At 47.3% G+C, this 13,050-nt stretch overlaps 1 long non-coding RNA gene across 2 annotated transcripts in view; it reads left to right on the forward strand.

The window, feature by feature from the left end:
- The first annotated feature begins 7,748 nt into the window (after positions 1 to 7,748).
- LOC120762645 (uncharacterized) overlaps positions 7,749 to 13,050 on the forward strand; it is a 39,070-nt gene continuing 33,768 nt past the window's right edge. For both annotated transcript variants that reach the window (XR_009208480.1, XR_005703947.2), the window contains exons 1-2: positions 7,749 to 7,841; positions 8,336 to 8,385. This is a non-coding gene — a long non-coding RNA (uncharacterized LOC120762645). The remainder of the gene's footprint in view (positions 7,842 to 8,335; positions 8,386 to 13,050) is intronic.

Genomic DNA, 13,050 nt, shown 5'->3' on the forward strand with positions numbered 1-13,050 from the left:
TACCCATCACACACTTCCACTCCGTTTCTTCCCTCTGATTCCGCCTGCTGGGGGTTTGACCAAAAAACTCTTTAGCGGGATTTGCAATCTTAATTTCCTTGACTGAATTCCCAACAGAAACAGCCCCAAAGTCCCTTTGAGTCAGAGCTTGCTTTGCCTCTGGTACCAGCTCTGAAATCCCTCCCTGGCTCTCTTGTCTGGTCCATCTGATCCCTTGGGGACATTTGGGGACACACCATGAGCTAAAACCTGGCTGAGTTCCTCGTCCTGTCCGTAGCAATAAAGTCTCCTGGCTCCCTTCTCCTCTCAGTGCAAGGCTGGAGTGAGCTTTGCTGGAGCTCCTCCCACCCCAACAGGCTCCAAAAGTCACCCCAGTTATATCCCAACACCCGGAGCCTTTCCCAGGGCTGGTAAATGTCTGTGGAGAAGCCGGGATATTTCTCCAGGATGCTCACAGGCAGAACATGCTTTTTGCAGCTCCAGCAGGAGCCTAACTCCCGCTGAAAACCAAGAGATTTGAGGTTTCTGAGGCACTGGAAGCTTTTTGAAAAGCTCTGGAGAGGCCAAAAGCGAGCATGACAGTTCAGAGGACCAGAAACCGAGCCCCACCCTCGAGAGCCTTGCTTTAATTTGCCCTTTCCCACCAAGAATTGAAGGATGGATGCAGCGGAACGCTGAGAACAATGGGGACGCAGACAGAATTCATTGGGAAATCCAATTTTTTTCCCTCTGTAGTGCTTCCAGCGGCCACAAGGCAGCACGGACAGGTAGGGCCGGGCTCGCCGTGCTGGCACATGCGGCAGCGCCCGCTGCTTGCACATGCTGGAAAAATCGGGATGCGTCTCCAAGCCCTCCGGGCAAAGAAGATGCTGTAAATAGCATGGCCGCGTTTCAAGCTCTCGCAGCACAATGGGAAGCAATCCAGGCTTTTCTGGTGTCAGGAAGGAGAGCAGGAACTCGTTTTATGCGTCCTGAGGGGGAGAAGAGGGAGGCAAAGCTGTCCCAGCTGGAGCTGCTGGCTCTGGGGGTTTGGCGCTTCCCAAAAGCGGCGCACCGGAGGAGCAGCGGTCCCCCCCTGGATGCGGTGGGCTGTGCGCTCGCAGGTCTGTGCCGCAGGGCACGGCTCTGCTGCTCAGACACGGCCTGTGGGCAGAGCCCAAACCCCGGGCAGTCACCCCCTGCACAAAGCTTGTGCCGCTCCCCGGGGCTTCTCATTCCCGCAGCCCCGCTCCCGGCCCGGGGATGCTGCAGGAGGCTGTGCTCTCCTCTCACTGCTGACACTCCACCTAGCAGCTTCCGAAAGTGAGGAATATCCCTTTTTTCCCTGCTCTTCTCCATCCTGCCCAGCTTCCCGCCGTCTGTGGCAGAGCCCGGAGGGTGTTTAAACATCCCGGGAGTTGAGTGGGGCTCCCGGTCCCAGCCGCGGAGTCACAGGTAGGACTGATCCCTGTGCGAAATGAAATTACACTCAAAAAAACCCCAACCCAACCTGTAATTCGCGTGTCAGAACAGAATATGCATATATTTAATATATATAAAAATATATATTTATTTTCAGGTGGAGCTCTATTATGGTATTTTATATATATATGTGTGTGTGTGTGATATAGATGGTATATAACAAAGACACACATATATAATATTATATATATTTTACAATCTATTATATATAATAGATCATTTAATTATAGATCTTAAATAGTCCATGATTATATATTACATGTTACATATTACATATTACATAATATATATTACATATTACACATTATATATTATACACTATATACTATATACTATACACTATACGCTATACGCTATACACTATATACTATATACTATAGTATATATATGGTATATTTCTGAGCTCATTTCGAGGCACAGCCAGCCTAACTTTGGGCATCCAGTGCTCCATACAATTCCTCCTGCATCACTGCAGAGAAGAGTTCTGTGGCCTCGGATGCCCTGGCTGCTTTTCCTTTCGGCAGGAAAACGGGAGGGAGCGTGTTTTCCACTTGGACACGGGACCTGTCTGAGAGCTGGGCCAGCGCTGTGCTGAATAAATCATCGTGCCAGGCGCTGCTGGGTAATGAGGCATGAAGGGAATCAGCAGCCCGCTCCCCCCGGTGTGACACACACGGCACATTTGCCATGTGCCTGCAGCTCCCAGGCCCGGGCATCCACCAGGAAAAGGCAGCCAGAGGTGCTGGGGAGCCCCTGTCCCCCCGTTCTCCACAAACATCAGTGAACAACGGATGGTTTTAGTTCTTGGCACATCCCAGAAAAGCCTCAGAGATGGTCCAGGGGAGATCAAATGGTGCCTGCAGCTCCCAGGCTTGGGAATTCACCAGGAAAAGGCAGCTGGCAGTGCTGGGGTGCTGGGGAGATGCAGAGCAGCAGGGTGGGATCTGGGATTTGTGAGCATTTGGGATTTGTGGGTGCAGCTGGGATGTCTTACACAGTCCCTGTGTGAGTGACATGAGGGATGGCACACTTCACCTCTGGGGTCGTGCCGTGCTGTCCCCGCTGCCAGGTGCCACCCCAGTGTCACACCTCCGTGCTCCAAAGGTGCTTCAGTGCTGTGTCCTGCTCCTGGTTGCACCTCAGGCTCGAGGTGTGCCCTGTTCGTGCAGCTGGGCTGCAGGAATGGTGAGGGGAGGGGGAATTCCTTACTCAGAGGGTGGGGAGGCCCTGGCAGAGGGTGCCCAGAGAAGCTGGGGCTGCCCCTGGATCCCTGGAAGCGCCCAAGGCCAGGTTGGACAGGGCTGGGAGCAGCCTGGGACAGTGGAGGGAGTCCCTGCCCATGGAACAAGATGAACTTTAAGGTCCCTTCCAACCCAGACCGTTTTAGGACTCTCTGAACAACTGAGGGACACGAGGATGTCTCAAACCACTGCTGTGTGTCTGAGTCTTGGGTCCAAACGTTCAGAGCTCAGGGTAAATCCTTTCAGCCCTGTCCCCCTGCTCTCCATCAATGAACACCTGATGGTTTTAGCTCCTGGCACATCCCAGAAAAGCCTCTGAGGTGGTCCAGGGGAGATAAAATTCCCGTTTAGCTGCCTGTTAGGAAAGTCCCCTGTTAGGGACTTTATGCATCCGAGGGGAACCAGGGACTTTCCTGACCAAAGGAAATCTTTGGGATGTTAAATGGAAACAACAAAGAGAAAAAAAACTTTTTGGTTACTGCATTTGTGTTTAATTAGCCAAAAACTTTCTCTGGGGGTTTCCAAAACCTCTTCAAGCTCTGTGCACTGGAAATGCAGCACAGCTTGGTTTTGTCATGTGGGATTTGGACTTTTCCATTTATGATCCTGAAGGAAACAAGGGAGACCAGGGACGTGTGGGCAAGGAAACAATATTTTCAAAGACATGACATCACTTGGCTGCCCTGGGGAGCAGAGTGGCTCTGAGCTGTGTTAGTGTGAAGATATTCCCACTGTGCACTGTCACAATCTGCAGGATAAATCGGGTTTATGCTCTCAGGGTCTGGGCCATTTGGACTCCAGAAATTTGATTTCTCCTGCTCACTTCAGGACCTGCAGCCCCGTGGAGCCTGGCTTTGCTCAGACACTGAGGTCATGATGAGTTTTAACCCATTTTAAAATGTAGAGGCCTCAGAGTGCAATGTCCCATGCAGCTGTGATTGGGATTAGTGCTCCTTACCCTGACAATATTATGGCCTGTGTTATTTCACTTTAATTCTTGCACTTGGCTTTTTCCTGAGGGCTGTGACGGTGCAGTCAGGGCCAGCAGAGACTCCAGGACAAAAAGCCTCCATTTCTACTCCTCTTGTGGAAGAGGATTGAGACGCGAGAGCCAAGTGGAACCTCCAGGAAAAGCTGGAAATACAATGAAAAGCTTTAAAAACAACCCAAGCAATTTTGCAGAATCGCACCTCTTCAGCAATGCCCTGTGAATTTGGGGAAGGAGGGGGTTTGCTGCTGCTGCTTGCAGGGTTCAGGCACAGCAATGGTGTAAATTGCAAATCGAAGTGCCAAAACCAGTCTGACCTGTGCAGGTCACTGGAGTAGACACAGCTCTTGCCTGGAAGCATTTGTAATCTAAAACCCCGGCGCTATTCCCACTGGAGGTAATGACAAAACTCCATGTGATTGCAAACGGAACAGGATTAGACCCTAACTAAATAAAAGGAGCTTTTTTTTTTTTCCTTTTCTTTTCTTTTTTTTTTTTTTTTTTTAAGTCACCAGATACTCCTTCCCTACGACAAATTCAAACAGCTTTTGTTCAGGAGTCCAAGAACTGAGTTTAGTCTGGGGGGGAAAAAAAAAAAAAGAAAAAAAAAAGCACGACTTCTTTCCTCACTTTCAAGCAGGTTTGGAAAGACAAGATTTGAAAGAGAATTCCCATCTGTTATTGGAGCATTTAATCATTCTCTAAAAGCCAGCACAGTTTTATTTTCTCTGGGGAGCGAGCAGCATTAGCTGAGGCATAAAGCAAACTCCACCAAGTGTAGAAAAAACTCACCCTGATGTCCTGTTTGACAAACTGACCTGCGGGTCACAACCTGAGTTTATTGATCCGTGGGGCCTTGTCTGGGTGCCGGGCATGTTTTCTGGACTTTGGTTTCAGCTGCATTCCTCACTTCTCAAAGAGGGGGTGTGGATTTCTGCTAGGAGTAACCACTGGGAAGGAAGTAATGTTCATTAAGTGTGCAGGCAGTGCAGGACGAAGCATGCTCAGTGGCAAAAAAAAAAAAAGCTTCGCTCCCGTGCCTGTCAAGCCCGAGGTTTGAACTCGTTCCAGAATGCCGGATTTACTTTTCAGGAAGAAACCCTACCTGCCTGCGCTGCGCTCTTCCCTTCCCTCCTCCTCGGAGGGGTGCAAACAAAGTTCTTTTGATGCTTCCCTGCGAGTGGGGATCTCGCCCCGGAGAAGGAGACAAAACTTTGCTACCTGTGAGAAGCGAAGACTGCGTAGGTCAGTACGAGGGGGCGCAGAGGAACTTTGCGAGCAGCTTTTGTGACTTTTGAACTGCCCTTGTTTCTGCTCTCCTCTATCCTTTCCCATCTTCTGCAGAGCTGAACTTTTCTTTTTTTGGGGGTGGGGGGAAAGAAAAAGTTCAGCAGTTCTCTCTGCTGGTTCATTCTCTCTGCTGAAGGTAAACTTGGTTTTAAGTGGAAGCAGGGTGAATTTGCTGGGAGCCGAGCTTAACTTCTGCAAATCGACTTGCTGATAGAACAGAGATTTGTTTCCTTTGCTTTTTCTTCCCTTTCTTCTTTTTCCTATAAATGCAATCCTGGGCTTGCAGCGTGTGCTTTAAGAGCCTGTTCCCCCCTTTCTCTCCCCGCCCTCTGCCTTACAGCTGAAAATGAGACTCGTTCTTGAATAATAAACTCTGTGTTATCAAGCAAATCTTGTGGCTTGTTCATGTGATTGTTCCCAGTCCCAGCATCGATGGGGTTTTTTTTGCCTTTTAATACATTTTCCAGTTCTTTCTGGAAGAGAAATTGCAAATCTGTTAGCAGAGAGGTGAGAGAAAGCAATTTTAGTTGATAACTAAATTTTACCCGGTGGCTGAATTTTTAAGCTTTTCTATTTTTAAGTGCTCACTACTTTTTTGCTTTTAAAAGCACATTTAGAACTCCTGTCTCTCAAGGATTCAAAATATTCCCAGCCTTAAAATGGGAAAAGAGATTTTTCTTCTTCTTTTGGTGAGACTTTGTGGTGCCTAATGGAGATTTTTCTGAACATAGGCCAAACGGCCAAAAAACCAAAATGACCACAGAATAAGAAGTGAAATGGACTTAAATAATTAGAAACTGCCTGTAGTTAATGATTGCTTGAAGTGGATCAGAGACATTTGGCAGCTTCTGGTGTTAATTTTTGTCCTCGGATATACTTGGGAACAGTTACGTGTTTTATCAAAAGTTGGGATTGAAGTTTGTATGTTTGAGGAGTGGGCGCAGGCTTGGATGTTTGAGTTTCAGAAACCGAAGAAATTACTTAAACCCGACAAAACGTGAAACCTTTGTGTTTAAAAGCTGGATATTTATTATTTGGTTGCTCCAAACTGGGAGTTATCCCGTGCAGAGGATCTCAGTAGGAAAAAAGAAAAAGGATAGCAAGTATGATGAATAACTCCTAGCTGGAGGATTAGGAGTGGAAAATATCTTTGCAGACTCCATGTGTTTTGCTGAAATAACTGTGTGTGCAGGGGGGGAGAGGAGGAGTGGGTTTTGCTGGATCTCCCAGGGGGTTCCCACTGGGATTACCTGCCTCGTGCCCGGGGAGGGACACGGAGCAGCCAGGCCAGGCAGAAGGAATCCGCAAATTCCCAAAGCTGGAGCTCTCTGATCTTTCCCCACGTTCACCCCCTGAGATCCGAGGGAGTTTTTGATCGGGGAAAGCTGGGGAAACGTCTCTGCCTTTTGATTTGGGGGCTGGGTAGGGATGGTGGTGCTGCAGATGGACACGGTGTGGCCACGGGGCTCTCTCTCCCCCCTTGTGCATTCCAGCCCTCCATTTCCTGGGAAATGGGGAGGGTCTTTCGTGAGGCACTTTGCATATTTATGGGAGGAAAAAAAAAATTGCCTTGCTCTTTGAGAGATGAATAAACGCAGGCTGCAGAGCTGCACCTCCTCGTCTGAGTTTTGAACACGGGCTTTTGGTGCCTGAGGTTTATCCCGGATCCGGTGGCCGTGGAAAGGCAAAGCGTTGTCCTCATCCAGGCACAAACAGCGTGGCCTCCCCCATTGTTCCTTTGCAGGTATCCAAGTTGCTCAAATCCAGCTTTGTAGAAACCCACTTCACGTGTAAAATTATAATTCAGGAAGGGAAATATTTTGGGATTATTTGATTTCTGTACCTAGGGTTGAAATTTTGCAATTTGTTGCTTTGTAAAAGTTGGAAGTGGAAAACAAATCTTGTGTCATGGAGACCAGACTTTCCCCTGTGATGTGGAATGCTCAGGTGCATTAAATGAGGATCAGTCAGATTTTGGCCAATAAACCATTTAGTCTCCTGTCTTTCTTTGTTTCCACCCTTAAATGCAGATATATTTCTTCCTCCACCTACCCAGGTACTCCCAAGGCAAGTCTGCTCCTGTTCGTGGGTTGCATTTAAATCCTTCTTTATTTCTAAACCAAGGGAGGGGAATTCCACAGTTCCTGGAAAGGCCCAGGTCTTTCTAAGGTTTCATTTACCATTTCTAAGCTTTCATTTACCTCCAGAGCGGAGCAAACCATTGCAAATGTGCTTAACCTCATTTTCTGTCTTCCATTTTTGTGCTGAATCCTGTTTTTTTGAACAATTAAAATAGGGGGGGAAAAAACCTTAATGTGCCTCTCCGAGGTTTCATGTATGGTTTTGCTCTTTGAAACGGAGATGTCTCCATCTGAACCCAGCCACAATCAGGAGACAGAGGTGAAATTTGGATGGAGGAAGCAGCAGGAGAGGAATGAGCTGGATCCCATCCCTGTGAGCTGTGGGGCTGCTCCTGTTTTGGGATGAGCAGAGCAGGAATCTGGTGCTCCTGGAATCCTGGAGCACTTCAGGCACATCCCAGTGCTCACACATCCTGATTTCTTTTTTGTGAAGATGGGGATTTCTTAGAACATTTTGAGGATCAGGATGTCAAGATCCATCTGAAACAACCTGGGTAAATCCTTTGGGAAAGGAGAAGCAGCTGGGATGAGGGAAACTGCCCCCACCTGGGGGTATCTCTGATGGGGCATTCCTCACCTGCATCCTATATGTGATTTAGGAAGGATCACACTGCTAAAAGGAGCCTGTGGTGGTTGGGACGTTCTCCAGAACTCTCCGTATGGGAGAGCACAGGGAAGTGGAAAACAAGGGATGATTTATTTCCCAGGAAGCTGCACTAGGTGAGGACATGGAATCTCTTTGGAGGAGGTATTCAAAACTGTATTTTTTCGTGTCTAGTGCAGAAGTGTGAGGGGGAAGTGGTGCCTCAGGCAGTGTTTGAGGTGTCTCAGGCAGAAATGTGCATTATCTCACCCTGTTGTCCTTGAGAAGAACCAGGGAACAGCACGACAGGTTACTGGAGGCTCTTGTGCGATGTTTGCCCAGGATCATGTGCCTCAAAACCCTCCTGGGAACATCCAGAATGTGCTTTTTCCCCACTCTCCCTGTCCCCAGGATGAACATGTGGAAGTTGCTGCAGGGAACAAGCCGTGGAGGAGTTGGAAACCTCTTTACAAGCTCATAATAAAACCTTTACCCTCAAGGTGTTGAATTCACCCCAATTTTTCCTAAAAGGCAGAGAGGTGTTGCTGCATCATTTGAGCCACGGGACAGTGGCTGTGAGCAAAAGACAATTCCTGCTGTTAATGGTGAATCCCTCCCTTTATTTTCGCAGGTAGCAGTGGAAATGAAAGCAATCCTATTTCCCACGCAGGCTCCACCAATGTAAGTACAAACACAATTTATTCTGCCATGGGTGGAAGTGTGAGTCTGACGATCAAAGCACAAGACACGTGTTAATGTTGCGTGGGTTTTTTTTAAAAAAAGCAAACACACGTGGAGGTCAGGGGAAATGTTCTCATTTGACATTTTCCTGCTGGCTTTGCAGAAACTCAGGGTTCATTTGGATTTAGAGCCAGCTGCACTTGGGCCAAAGTTGTCTCTGGAGAAGTCTGGGAGGGACAGGAGAGGAGAAAAGCTTTTAGCTCTGTCTATTGAGAAACCTCCTGGGTAGCAATTTCAGAAACTCCTGCGGGACCGAGAAGTTTAACTCCTATTTTTAGGAGTATGGTGGGAGCTTAAATCAGGCTTCAAAGCTTTTAGGAACCTGGAAAGGCAGGTGGGAAGCCCGTGGGATCTGTGAAGTGTCTGCACAGGTTCTGAGCCTCACTTTGAGAGTTAATACTTAACTCACCACAGGGACATTAGCAAAACCCACTTGACTCCTGCATCAATCTTCCCATAGCCAAATCCTGGCAAATCTTCTACCTCCTGATTTCAGAGCAACTGGCATTCAGAAATTCTGAAGCCTGAGTTTGAGGCTGGCAATGGTTTTGTATGTACTCTGCTTTCAAATCACAAATTAAAGTAAGGACTGCAACACGTATTTCAGCATCTGCTGGTGCCTCGTTTTGGAGTTCACTGAAGTCCAGGGGAGCTTGTTTTGTTTGAGGCACCCCATGGGCAGGTTGGAGAGTGCTGCAAGACTTAAGCTGAGTTTCAGTGCAGATTCTGCTCTCCCCAGAAAAAAAAAAAAAAAAAAAAAAAAAAAAAAAAAAAAAAAAAAACACCCAAACAAAAATCCAGCAACTTTTTAGAGTAGCAACCTGAGCCGGAGTTCAGCATCTGAATCCCCTTCCCCGGGCAGAGGTGCAAAGCAGCCGAGCTTTCTGCATCGAGATGCAAATTCTCCATAGAAATGGGGCTTTTCTGAGTTGCTCTCGGGGTTCAGGTGGTCGAGAAAAACGAGCTTTGTGTTCCCGAGGCAGCGGGGACCGGGGTTTCTCCAAAGTGCCTTTGTCTGGGGATGTGTAAAGCCCTCAATGCGTCATTCTTTCTGCTTCAGCTGTTAGAGACTCCCATCTTCTCTATTGATTTTACCCAGAGCTCTGCCTGCCCTTGAAGGTGTGACCTGTACCTCAGGCTAATTTATTTCTGTCATGGCTGCAGCATATTTTAGAGGGCAGCAGGGGTAGGAGGGAGAACAATGAATTCAACGTGGAATATAAATCCCGAGCCTGCAGCCCTCAGACATTCCAGCACACAGCCCATTCTCCCGCCTGGCATTCTGCACGGTCTTGGATTAAAAAGGGGGAAAAGAAAAAGAAGAAGAAAAAAAAAAAAAAAAAAAAAGGCAGGCATTTGTATAATTAATCAGGTGAGCCATTGTGGGTAATCCCTTTGGTCACACACGCTGGCATGGATATTAAAATTTGCTGGGCTTCTAAACCACTTACAATGACATCTTAGTTTGTGAACCTGAATGAAAAAGCCTCACCTTGATGGCCTAAGGAGTGTTTTTGGAGCCGAGCGCTGGGAATTTTGTGTTGTGGATGGGCAAGCGGTTTGGTTTGGTGCTGAAAACTCATTCTGGTGGGCAGAGTGATGGATTATTATTTTTTATTTCATTTTACTTTGCCTTGCATCACGTTTACTTTCCCATTCGGCTTTTTATAGACTTAAATATATATTGAAATGAGGTATGAACTCTTCCAGCCCCGGGCTGAAGCACCTGGCCCCTCTCATCAGTCTCTGGGGCTCAGTGGGGTTTGCTCTCACTCAGCCTTTCCTCCTGCCCCACACAGCTCATCAATAGCTGCATTTCTCCGGGGAATCACTTGCTGCTCCCGAGTTCCCTTGCAGGAAAGCTGAGCACCCTGTGCTGCCCTGGCTGGGCTGGCACCACATCCTTGGGGTGGCTGTGGTCATTTCCAGCCTCCCTCCTCCCGCCTGGCTTGAGGCTTGGGATGCAATCAGGGAATCCTGGATCCCCAGGGTGAGGAGGGGGATGGTTTGGGAGGGGGATTTCCTGCAGTTCAGACTGCTCAGGTCAGGGTTGTGCAGCACAGGAGGGGCTCGGTCAAAACACCAGCTCCTATAATTCCGATTTACTGCCTTCCCTGGAAATTTGGGGCTCATCCTTCAGAAGGGCTGAGCCAGGAGTGCCTGGCCTGGGGTTTCTGCTGTGGGTCAGGGCAGTGGGGAAGGTCAGGATCCAGAGGAATGCAGAGCACTCTGGAGCTGGGTATATTTCATTTCCAGGTGATTTTCTGGGAGCTGCTGCCACAGAAAGCAAGAAATTAGCCAGGGATAGCGGAATTTAGTCAAACTTTGACCGCTCTGGCCCGAATTCAAAGTTTGTAGTTAAATCTGGTTACTTCTTGTGGGATTTGGGTTTGAGTGGATCCGTGTCCTATAGCCAGAAATGTTTGGTTTTCTTACCCCAAAGATTTTGTGCAGGAAGATTTTGGTAGCACCTGTAGAGGGGAAAAAGCAGAACAGGAGGTGTCAATTCAGCGTAGAAATGTGAATAAAAAGAAGGTTTAGGATTTATAGGAGGGGCACAGTGATATAATAAGAAATTTAATATTTTTGCACCTCCACTTTCCTCACAGGCATATACACATGATCTCTGCCAATATATTGATTATTCCCAGGGAATTCCCAAGGCAGCCAGAGCTGGGCATTCCAGCTGCAGCCTCCTGGTATCTTGGCATCTTTGTGTTTATGGGCCTCACCCTTTTTACTTGGCCCCCAAGAGCAATAAAATCAGCCAAGATCCGGCCCTTTCAGAGCATTGCCACTCTCCTAAAACAGGGAGGGAGGGAAATTCAGGCACAGAAAATACCCTGGGTGCTTCTGTGAAGGAATTTCTGGGGGGGGGGAGAATTTCAGTGGAGAAAAGTTGCCCAAAATGTTATTTCTCTGATTTATTTATTTATTTATTTATTTATTTTTCCCCTGGAGAAAAAATTTTAGTTGAAGTGGGAGAGAAAAAAAAAAAGCAGGCAGTTCATGAGCTGGAGTGGAACCTGAAGTTCTCAGTGCTTCCCCCTCTCTTGTGCCACCTCCACCAAAATGCTTTTGTGCTTCTCTTGTGAATTGGTGTGTGCAGCTTGGTGGTTTTTGTGCTTCCCTCCCCGAAATCCAGCTTTTGGCAGAGGTTTCAGCTCTTGCTGCGGAGGGTGGTGTGGGGCAGGGTGAAAGTTTCTGCTCTGGCCACTTTGGCTCCTTCTGAGACTCAGTTTCATCTCCACGTCATCCTGGCCTTTCATTGAATGGATATTTTTCTCCCTGCATCCACTGGGCAGCTTTGGAAATTCAGAAAAGAAAAAAAAAAATAATAGAATAATTAAAATTCAGTGGAGTCCAAGTGCCCTGCGAGGAGCTGCTGGCCAGTGGGAATTCTCCTGGAATTCTCTTCCTTTAGACCCTTCAGAGCTGTCAGCACTGAAGGCATGAATCCAGCCCATGTTCCTTTGCTTTCTGGAGGTTTTGGGATTTTTTTTTTTTTTTTTTCTTCCTTTCCTGGGTGTCCTAGAAAGGTGTTTGAGTGCTCAGGTTAACCCCAAAGGCAGCTGAGAGTCAGTGAGGGGAGAAACGAGTCCCAGGGCTGATGGCAGGAACTGAGAGCACCAGCACATCACAACCCTCTAGACAAGATGTCTAAGGCGCAGTGGGGGATCTTTTAGGACTGAGGTTTTAGTAATGAATATCTTATAAATGAAAAGAACACTTTTTTTTTTTTTTTTTTTTTTTTTTTTTTTTCCTGGTAGCAAAAGAAGGGAAAATAATAATAATAAAAAAAATAAAAATACCCAAATCTGGGTGTGAGAGGGATGGCTGCAAAATAATTTAATAGCTGAGGTGGCCTCTCACGTGCTCCCCAGATGTGCAGTCCCACGTGTCTGCTCTGTGAGGCTGATTGTGGAATACAGCGTTTGGAGCTGGCAGCAAAGGGAGCATTGATTTCTTTCTGGAGCGGAGTGGCTGTTGCTGTGTTGGAGATAATTAAACACCAGAAATGAGCTGGAAAAGGAGCATTATTGCACCTCTAGGTGTTCAAGAACTGTGGGGTTTTCTGCACCGGGGTGGGCAGAAGTTAATTTTTGTGGAAGGGGTGATGCACAGGTAAAGTGCATTAAAGTGCACCGAGCCCCTCTGTGGTCGCTCTTGTTCTTGGTGGGAGTGATTTCGGGTAAAGCTGATTTGGTTCCAAACTAAATTCAGTGAAACCAAGTTCAAGCCACTCTGGTTGTGAAGCATGAAGTCTAAACAGGGTTTTAAGCAGGGCTCAACAAACTCACCTCAAAAATGAATACAGTTTGATTATCCTGAGTGCTCTGGTGCAGATGCTCAAAGTCCATTTACGATTTTATCATTCACTCCTTGAAGTGTTTGGGGTTTTTTTTTGCCTCTCAGACTCCAAGATAATGTGCAAATTTCAGCTTTCACAAGGGAAAAAAAAAAGGTGTTGAAGAGAACATCTTTGAGAATATGAACCCCAAAGGTGTCAATATCTGAATCCAGGTAGTTTTAGGCTAATTTTAAAAGTGTTCTTGCTTCTGAAAGTTTGGGTTTGTTAATGCTGGGGTTTATTCTGTGCCCTGG

This window comes from Hirundo rustica, chromosome 23, assembly GCF_015227805.2.
Source record: "Hirundo rustica isolate bHirRus1 chromosome 23, bHirRus1.pri.v3, whole genome shotgun sequence".
In the NCBI taxonomy this organism is placed as follows: Eukaryota; Metazoa; Chordata; class Aves; order Passeriformes; family Hirundinidae; genus Hirundo; species Hirundo rustica.